The 10,071-nt window shown below is 44.0% G+C and overlaps 1 non-coding gene across 1 annotated transcript; it reads right to left on the bottom strand.

The window, feature by feature from the left end:
- Positions 1–5,159: 5,159 nt before the first annotated feature.
- LOC133231207 (U6atac minor spliceosomal RNA) lies at positions 5,160–5,284 on the bottom strand. The gene has a single exon (XR_009731086.1). It is a non-coding gene; the product is annotated as a U6atac minor spliceosomal RNA (small nuclear RNA).
- Positions 5,285–10,071: the final 4,787 nt, after the last annotated feature.

Genomic DNA, 10,071 nt, shown 5'->3' with positions numbered 1-10,071 from the left:
GAGATCTTGGCGTGTCTTTTCTGCAGCCCGAGTCTGGTTAATTGTGGATTTGATTCAAATGATAGCAGTGTTGGCAGAATAAGTCCATCTTCACTGCATTGATTCCCCTCCCTCCACCCTCATACCAGCTGGGAGTCCTCCTGAAAGAACAATAGATTTATAATACGAGCAAAACAAAGGAGTCGGGAATGAACAGCTCTTGGAAATAAGTAGGTCAAGACACAATCAATTTCCAAATCTAAAATTATGTTTGAAAAATGTACCTTTAATACCAGAGTCGGCTTTGGCCCTGTGGGGCAAAGCATGTAAAGTTTAAAGTTCCTGAGTGGCTGCTTTATCAGGTAGCCTGAAGTTTACCCTGGAGGTTAAGCAATAAAATGGAAACAAAAATAATTTAACAGTTTTGCAGTTAGTTTAACCCAGCCACAGCTTCTTAAATGGCATTCACCTTCCTGGAGCTTGCCACGCTCATAAAGCTACAAGATGCATTTCAAAGCTATGAATTTGCTAAATAGAACTCCATTTCCTCTTCTTATTAGAGGTAATTAAATTTATTAGACGTCAGTAAAAGCCTTGTAAACAGAAAATATGAATGCTTATAAAAGTCTGCCCTCTCTTTGCAGACTAATAATTAAGATGCAACGAGAAAGCAGCTAATAACAGCTCATAATTTATGAAGTGTCATTCACCCCCGAAACTGAGACATATTGTGGAGGAATTACAGACTGAAATGAAAATAATACCCACTGAAACACATTATTTATTAAATACATAACCACTCAGAGAAATAAACACATCACACACAGAACTTGATATTTCTGATGGAAACAGTATATACATCATCTCCTGCTTTGGATATATTACCCATCAAGTCAAATCCTTAAATCAAAGTCACCACTTGTTTAAATGCAAACGGCCCGTGGCAGCCCAGCAAGCCCCAAATTTCCACTAGACATTCACCTTGATGTCAGTTTTCAAAGACTGAGTCACTGTGAAGGTTTTTCATTATGATTGTTTTTAACATTCTCAAAAGAAAAGAAATCCCTCAGCAAGCATTAGAGAGAGAGAGAGAGAGAAACGGGAGGGAAGACAAGGAAAAGATTCTAAATAGAAGAGCAGGACTCATAAATTAACAAAAACATTTCCCACCCTCCAGCACAGATGAACTCAGAAGCAACTGCAGAATCAATGCCCCCACCCCGGTGATGCTATCTCACTCCGAATGGAATCTCTTTTTATTGCAGTTTAATGATGTATTTTACATCTTTATCAACAGTCCAGCTCTGTACTTTGAGCTCTTTAGAGTAAATGGTGATAGAAATTTTAGGTGCCACATTTCCTCAATGCAAAGAGACCCTTGGTTATACACTGTTATTTTATGTATTGTTACGAAAGAAAAAATAAAATGCTGCTAATTAAACTATGACATGCCATTGTTGTAAGGTACATCCTGATGTCAGAGATGTTAAAACTGGGGGGGAGAAGGTATTTTAGAATTCACTCAATATAATCCATAAAACTAGATGAGGTAAAGATTAACATCAATCTTAAAACTGTTATCTTGGTTACAGTAGGTGAATTATAGCTCAATAAAGCTGTTATTTTTAAATGTTATTTTGGACTCAATGCTGAAAATCCTAATACTCAATTGTGTACAAGGTAGCCAAGAAAGGCCTCACTTTGAAGGTGACAGTTGAAGAAGGACCCAAAGAATATGAAGGAGCTGTGTGGGTACCGGGATGAACGGGGTTCCAAGAGAGCCAAAAGCAAATGTAGAGGCCCTGGGGTGGGTCAGGACTTGGTGTATGGAAGCCGGAGTGAATGATGCAGAGAGAGATAACCAGGGCTGGAAGTGGGAGTAGAGAGGTTCACAGGAGATGAGGTCAATAAGGTGACGGCAAAAATAAACGTTTCAGACTTAAATAGACATTTCTCCAAAGAAGACATACAGATGGAAAAAAAAAAAGTGAAAAGTTGTTTAATATCACTAATTGTTAGAGAAATGCAAATCAAAACTACAATGATTTATTGTCTCACACCAGTCAGAATGGCCATCGTCACAAAAATCTATAAACAATAAATGCTGAGAGGGTGTGGAGGAAAAGGAACCCTCCTACATGGCTGGTGGAGTGTAGGCTGTGACAACCACTATGGAGAACAGCATGCAGGTGTCTTTAAAAAAGTGAAAATAGAACTACCATATGATCCCACAATCCCACACCTGGGCATATAGCCAGAGGAAATCACGATTAGAAAAGAAGACTCCGGCTCCTCAGTGTTCATTGCAGCATTATTTACAACAGCCAAGACATGGAAGCAACCTAAATGTCCAACAACAGAGGAATGGATAAAGATGTGGTGCATGTGTACAACGGAACATTACTCAACTACAAACAAGAAGAAAATAATTCTATTTGCAGCAACATGATGGACCTAGAGACTGTCATACTGAATGAAGTAAATCGAATACAGAAAGACAAGTAAATATGATATCATTTATATGCAGAATCTTTAAAAAGGGTATATGTGAACTCAGTCATGAGACAGAAGTCAAGTCACAGACACAGAAAACTAATGGTTGCCAGGGGACGAGAGGGAAGGAGGGATAAATTGGAAGATTGGGATTGACATAGACACACTATGATATACAAAATAGATAACTAATAAGAACCTACTATATGGCACAGGCAGCTCTACTCAAAACTCTATAATGGACGGTATGGGAAAAAATCTAAAATAAGAGTGTATATATGTATATGTATACCTGAAACTAACATAGCATTGTAAATCAACTAGATTCCAATAAAAATTTTTTTTTAGAGCTTCCTCCAGGTGATAAAAATTTCCTCCAGTTTTCTATGAAGCTGAACAAAAATTCTTTAGGAATATTAAGAATATTCTTCAAAAAACATTTTGGGGGTGGGTTAGGCAGCTCAGTGGTAAAGAATCTTTTTGCCAATGCAAGAGATTCAGGAGACGTGTGTTCAGTCTCTGGATTGGGAAGATCCCCTGCAGGAGGAAGTGGCAACCCACTCCAGTGTTCTTGCCTGGAAAATCCCATGGACAAAGGGGCCTGGTGGGCTACAGTCCATAGGGTTGCAAAGAATGGGACACGACCAAGCGGATGAGCGTGTACTTATCAATTTCACACCTAAACTCTACCTTGGTAGCTTCTCAAATGGTTTAAGAATCAAGCGACCCTAGCAGTCCTGCCATCTTTGCAGGTGGTCCCATCCAAAGCAATTGCCGACTCTGTTCAGAGGGGACATGGTCGTTAGACCGCCTCCAGGCTCTGAAGTGCAGGGACTGCTTCCACACTGCGGGTTCCTTGAGGAGGTGCCTTTGTTTTTCCATCAAGGATCAGCAATTGCTCTCTTCTATAATAACGCTGATGGAAACCTGCCCCTCTTCCCTACTTACTCCCCAGCACCAAAGAGCAAAGTCCCTTCCTCGAAAAGCTATGTTTCTCTTTTTTGAGCAGTTACTCTGTTTTGCCCTATGCTAAGAGATTTGTGTACTCTCTCTTTTTAACCCTCAGACCATCCTATGTCATAGATGTTGTTAGTAGTCCCTTTTAACAGGAGAGAAGCTGGGGCACAGAGAGGTTAAGCCACTTACCCATGGTCACGCAGCTATTTGTGAGTGTGTGTGTGGTGGTGGTGGAGGTCTGTTGAGACTGGAACTTGGGTATGACTTCCTCCGAAGTCCAGGGATCTAACTGCTCCACTATAATGCATTGCTCTCACGTGGCAGTGGCTGAAAGTAACTCTGGTTCCTGACTTTACCAGAGAAGGCAATGGCACCCCACTCCAGTACTCTTGCCTGGAAAATCCCATGGACGGAGGAGTCTGGTAGGCTGCAGTCCATGGGGTCACTAAGAGTCGGACACGACTGAGCGAGTCCACTTTCACTTTTCACCTTCATGCATTGGAGAAGGCAATGGCACCCCACTCCAGCAGTCTTGCCTGGAAAATCCCATGGGTGGAGGAGACTGGTAGGCTGCAGTCCATGGGGTCACTAAGAGTCGGACACGACTGAGCGAGTCCACTTTCACTTTTCACCTTCATGCACTGGAGAAGGAAATGGCAGCCCACTCCGGTGTCCTTGCCTGGAGAATCCCAGGGATGGGGCAGCCTGGTGGGCTGTTGTCTATGGGGTCGCACAGAGTCGGACACGACTGATGGGACTTAGCAGCAGCAGCAGTACCTTCTAGGTTTAGTCAAGCTCAAGCTGGGAAAGAGAGATTAAGTGCTTAGGCTCTGGAGCCAGATTCCCAGGGTTCAAATCCTGGCTCTGCCAGCTACCAGCTGTGTGATCTGGGGCAAGTTATTCAGCCTCTCTGTGCCTAAATTTCCTCACGTGGAAAAAATGGAGTTCAACAATAGGAACTATCAGATGGGGTTGCTGTGAATGTTTTGTGAGACAGTGATGTGAAGTACTTACAGCACAGGCCCAGATGGTAGTTACTGTTTCCATCCATAGGTTTCAGAGGACACTTAGGAACACAGTCTAGCCCAGTGCATCCCAAATATGTTTGGTTAAAGGATCATTTCGGATTATTGGATGTGCCTGTGACCTTGTCTGAAGAAGTCTCATGCAATCAATGAATGGGGAGAGGGGTCTCCTTCCAGCAGGATTCATGAAGACACGGCAGCAATGCCCGGGGGAAGCTCGGTCCCCAGGGATGAGTGCAGTTCTAAGGTACAAGCGTGAGCGAGCTTTGAGTTTCAAGAGTACAGTCGCATCTTATGTGCGAGGAATCATCTACAGTGACAATTACTCTTGAGAGTCCCCCAGGGAGGTGGTATGTTGGAAATGGGAACACTGACTTTTATTTTGTTCAGCCTGACTAGTTTTTTTTTTTTTTAATTTTTAAAATTGGAATGTGATTGCTTCACAATATTGCGTTCGTTTCTGCTGTACAATGTGAGTCAGCCAGCCGTCTGTATACATACATCCCCTCCCTCTTGAGCTTCTCTCCCACCACCCCCACCCCCGGCCCTCTATGTCATCACAGCACCTAGCTGAGCTCACTGTGCTATGCTTCCCACTAGCTAGCTATTTCACACTGGTAGTGTATATATATATATGGAAATGCTGCTCTCTCAATTCGTAACTCTCACTACTTTCCTTCACTGCTCCCACAAGTCTATTCTCTACAAAAGCAGTGGTTAGATGCCACGAAGCAGGTGGCAATGCCTTAACTATGGGGGTGTTGTCAGGCCCAAGGGCCTCTTCCATTCTTGTCAAGGGAGTGCTCACCTTCTCCCTTCTCATACAATACTGGACCAGTTTCTTTTTTAACTTTTTATTTGGGAACAATGGTGTTGGAGAAGACTCTTGAGAGTCCCTTGGACTGCAAGGAGATCCAACCAGTCCATTCTGAAGGAGATCAGCCCTGGGATTTCTTTGGAAGGAATGATGCTAAAGCTGAAACTCCAGTACTTTGGCCACCTCATTCGAAGAGTTGACTCATTGGAAAAGACTCTGATGCTGGGAGGGATTGGGGGCAGGAGGAGAAGGGGACGACAGAGGATGAGATGGCTGGATGGCATCACTGACTCGATGGACGTGAGTCTGAGTGAACTCCAGGAGTTGGTGATGGACAGGGAGGCCTGGCGTGCTGCGATTCAAGGGGTCGCAAAGAGTCAGACACGACTGAGCGACTGAACTGAACTGATAGATTCTCAGGAAGTTGCCTCCCCACCCCAAATATACAGGGAGGTCCTGTGTGCCCTCCAGCCAGTTCCCCAGGATTGTAACATCTTAGATAACTGTAATACAATATCAAATTGTCCTGTAATATCAAAACCAGGAAACTGATAGTGCTGCAGTCCACGGAATCATTCAGATTCCAACAGTTGCGTGTGCATGTAGAAACAGTAAGCACAATTTTTTCCCATGTGTAGATTCATAAAAATCCCCGCCACCAGCATCGAGATACAGAACTCTTTGGTCATCACGAGTCTGCCTGTATGCTGCTCCTTGATAGCTACTTCCCATCCCTGACCTCTGGCTACCGCCAATCTGCCCTCCAGTTCTATACTTTTGATAGTTCAAGGTTATTTAAGAAGTGAAATCATTGGTTTGCATACATATATAGCATATAACCATTTGAGATTAGACTTTTTGGTTGTTGTTGCTTTTCAGCACAATTCTCTGGAGATCCATTCAAGTTGGTGTGTGTATCAATAGGTAATTCCTTTTTTATTGCTTAGAAGTATTCCATGATGTGGATACACCCAAATTACATCCTTTGTAGTTTCTTTACAGTTTGGGCTATGATGAATAAAGCTGTGGACAGTCATGTACATTTTTAGGAGTAGAGGCTTTATTTCTCAGGGATAAATGATTGAGTATGGTTGCTGGGTCCTATGGTTAATTTCCTGTTTCATTTTATAAGAAACTGCCCAACTCTTTTTTTGGAGTGGCTGTACCATTTCACATTCCCACCAGCTATTTTTGATGCTCCAGCTTTTTACATCCTTCCCAGCAAGTGGTGTTATAAAATTACAGCCGTTCCTATAGGTGTGTAGTGGTTTAAATGTGCATTTGCCTGATGGCTAATGATATTGACCATCTTTTCATGAGCTTATTTGCCACTGGTAAGTTCTCTCTGGTCAAATATTTAGGCAGCTTTGCCTCCCCGTTGCTGGAACAGATCGTGTCTCTTCAGTTAAGCTCCAGGTGAAGTAACTGACTGTGTTTAGAAGCCATGTGGTGCCTTCCCCAAAGAGAAAACAGGATTCTTGCCCCCCAGCTCACCCTCCAGGCTGGGCACTTGCTGACTGCCACTTGGGGATGGAATCATTCTGTTGTTTTGCCCTTCGATTTGTGTGTGTTCGCTATGCCTGGAGAATTGAATTCTTGAGTAAATGGTTATGATATGACACTGCTGTTATTTGTAGAGTAGCCTAATGATCCCAGGTCAATGGGATCTGAAATTAGTCTTGCTGACCCAAGTCCAGCGCCCCAAGTCCATGTCCACTGAGCTCTTCCAGTCTTCCCTCAGTATCATTGGCCAAGGCACGTGTCTTTTGTGCTCTTGCTCTCAGAACTGCACTGGCCCTGGATGCCTATACTGAATGCTGCACGACTTGGCTGGGCCTTGACTTCACATGGGAGGTTTGTCTGCTGCTTCCTGGGGTGCCTTCTCTGTTCCCTTTAATCTGAGGCAGAATCAAGGCCCCATATAGTCCCTGCTGCCATGTCCCAACCACCATCTCAGATGCTTGGCTATCATATCAGTGTCTCCTTGATCAAATGCCTCTTGGGGACACAGATTTTGTTGATCAAATCCTCCCCAGCTCCACCCATTCTCAGCTTTAACCAATTGAAGTGAAGTGAAGTGAAGTTGCTCAGTCGTGTCCGACTCTTTGCAACACCATGAACTGTAGCTGACTAGGCTCCTCTGTCCATGGAATTTTCCAGGCAAGAGTACTGGAGTGGGTTGCCATTTCCTTCTCCAGGGGATCTTCCAGACCCAGGGAATGAACCCGGGTCTCCTGCATTGCAGGTAGATGCTTTACCATTTGAGCCACTGCTAAGTCCCACCATGTTCAAGGCCACTCACCTAGATGCAGAGCCAGAGCCATGGGAGGACTCAGGACATCGTGCAAAATTAGGTGTGGCTGGAACAAGGTGAGAAGTAAGTTTGGGGAGATGAAGTTGGAGAGAGAAGTTGCGGGTAAATTTCAAATAGCCTTGTAAGCTGTGGTCAGAAAAATCTTAGGGGAAGGGGGCCTGGGGGGTTGGGGGTGGATTTTAAAGCAGGGGAGGATGATGATAGATTTTTTTCCTCTAGCAAACAGCCAGTCAACACACATTCATTGAGTATCTATTATGTGTCAGATAAAAGTTAGCTGGATTGATAGCTAATAAATATTAAATGCTTTGGGAGAGATTAAGTGTGATTCTGAGTGTTATGGAGCCTAATAAAATGGAAGTATAAAGATCGGATCCTGTGAGCTCTGCCTTCTGGTATTTCATAGTCCAATATGGAAACTGAATTTGACAAAGTGAAATAGTATTTATAAACACGCTGGTGGCAGAACAAATGGAAATGATCAACAAATGAAAACAGAGTGGTTTATAAGTGACTCAGGGATTCAGATGGCAAGAGATTAGTGCGACAGGAAAGACCTAGGGCATTCCTGGAGAGTTTGGATGGTAGGGCAAAATGCAGAAGCTTTAAGGAGGCAACAGGAACCTGCCAGCACACCAGATGGAGGAGAAATCTATGGACAGCTAGACTCACCTTGCAACTTCGTTACAATGGTAACAGTCTGAGCAAAAATGATAAATTGTGAATTCCTTCATAAAACTCTATAAGCCACCAGAGCTTTTGGGGTGATAAGTTCAACCACAGAATAAGCAGCAGCTGTGTTTTTCTGATCCTTTATAATGACACATTAGTCAGTCGTGTAAGTTAGAAAGCACAGGTCCACCCCTCCTGCTTCCTGCCACCCACCTCCACGAAAAAAAAATCATAGACCAGATCACCGCCTCTCCTAATGAGGCATTAGAATAACCTTAGCAGTGTTACAGGAGCAAGAGAGATAGGGAGCACTCAGAAACGATTCTTTATCTATCTGTTGAAGGAAGATGAGCCTGCAGCTCGCTCTCCTGCAGGCCTGCCCTCCGTTTAAATAAGATGCCTGACCCTGAAAGACAGGCAGTGGCTCCACCCTTGGGATGGCTTGCCCTTGTCCCCTGCCTGCCCCACTCAAGCTCCTTTAATTCAAGAAGAAACGCAGCTCTTGCTACTAGTCTACTAGGGCAACGGTATTGCCCTTGAATGTTTTTTTTTTTTTTTTCCCATGCTGCTGTATAGACAGTGGCCTTGGCATGAGTGTTTTCGTTGGGGTGCTATAGCAAGAATTATCATCATCTTTTACATGTGTTGAGTAATTAGTAAGTAATAGACATGATGTGGGTTTGATCCCTGGGTTGGGAAGATCCTCTGGAGGAGGGCTTGACACCCAGTCCTGAACATTCATTGGAAGGACTGATGCTGAAGCTGAAACTCCAATACTTTGGCCACCTGATGTGAAGAACTGACTCATTGGAAATGATGCTGGGAAAGATCGAAAGTAGAAGAAGGGGACAACAGAGGATGAGATGGTTGGATGGCATCACCGACATGATGGACATGAGTTTGATTAGGCTCTGGGAGTTGGTGATGGACAGGGAAGCCATGTGTGCTGCAGTCCATAGGGTCACAAAATGTTGGACATGACTGAGTGACTGAACTGAACTATTTTCTAGACTTCAGAAAACTTCTCCCTTCTGGGGTGCAATTGGAGGGGTAGGCTAATCTTATCCTTGTTCTTCTTCCCCATATCTTAGGTTTATTTGGGAGGTAGATTTGAGAAAGTCCATATTGGACTTCTCTGGTAGCCCAGTGACTGAGATTCTACCTGCCAATGCAGGGGACACAGGTTTGATCCCTGATCCAGGAAGATCCAGGAAGATTCCACAGCTACTAGTAGTGAACCAAGACCACCGAGCCCGTGTGCCCGACAGCCCGTGCGCCACAACGAGAAGCCACCCAGTGGGAAGCCCGCAAATTGTGGTGCAGAGTAGCCCTGCTCACCACAACCAGAGAAAGCTCATGTGTGGCCACGAAGACCCAGCACAGACACCTCCGAAAAGAATGTTCATATTCTTTCTAAATCTCAAGATATACCAGAAACTTGTTTAACTTATATGCAGACTACATCATGAGAAACGCTGGGCTGGAGGAAGCACAAGCTGGAATCAAGATTTCCGGGAGAAATATCAATAACCTCAGATATGCAGATGACACCACCCTGATGGCAGAAAGTGAAGAGGAACTCAAAAGCCTCTTGATGAAAGTGAAAGAGGAGAGTGAAAAAGTTGGCTTAAAGCTCATTATTCAGAAAACTAAGATCATGGCATCTGGTCCCATCACTTCATGGGAAATAGATGGGGAAGCAGTGGAAACAGAGATTTTTTTTGGGGGGGGGGGGCTCCAAAATCACTGCAGATGGTGACTGCAGCCATGAAATTAAAAGACGCTTACTCCTTGGAAGGAAAGTTATGACCAAA

Source organism: Bos javanicus, chromosome 18 (genome assembly GCF_032452875.1).
Source record: "Bos javanicus breed banteng chromosome 18, ARS-OSU_banteng_1.0, whole genome shotgun sequence".
Lineage (NCBI taxonomy): Eukaryota > Metazoa > Chordata > Mammalia > Artiodactyla > Bovidae > Bos > Bos javanicus.
The sequence above is the reverse complement of the archived record's forward strand: the minus strand, read 5'-3'. Positions and strand labels throughout refer to the sequence as shown.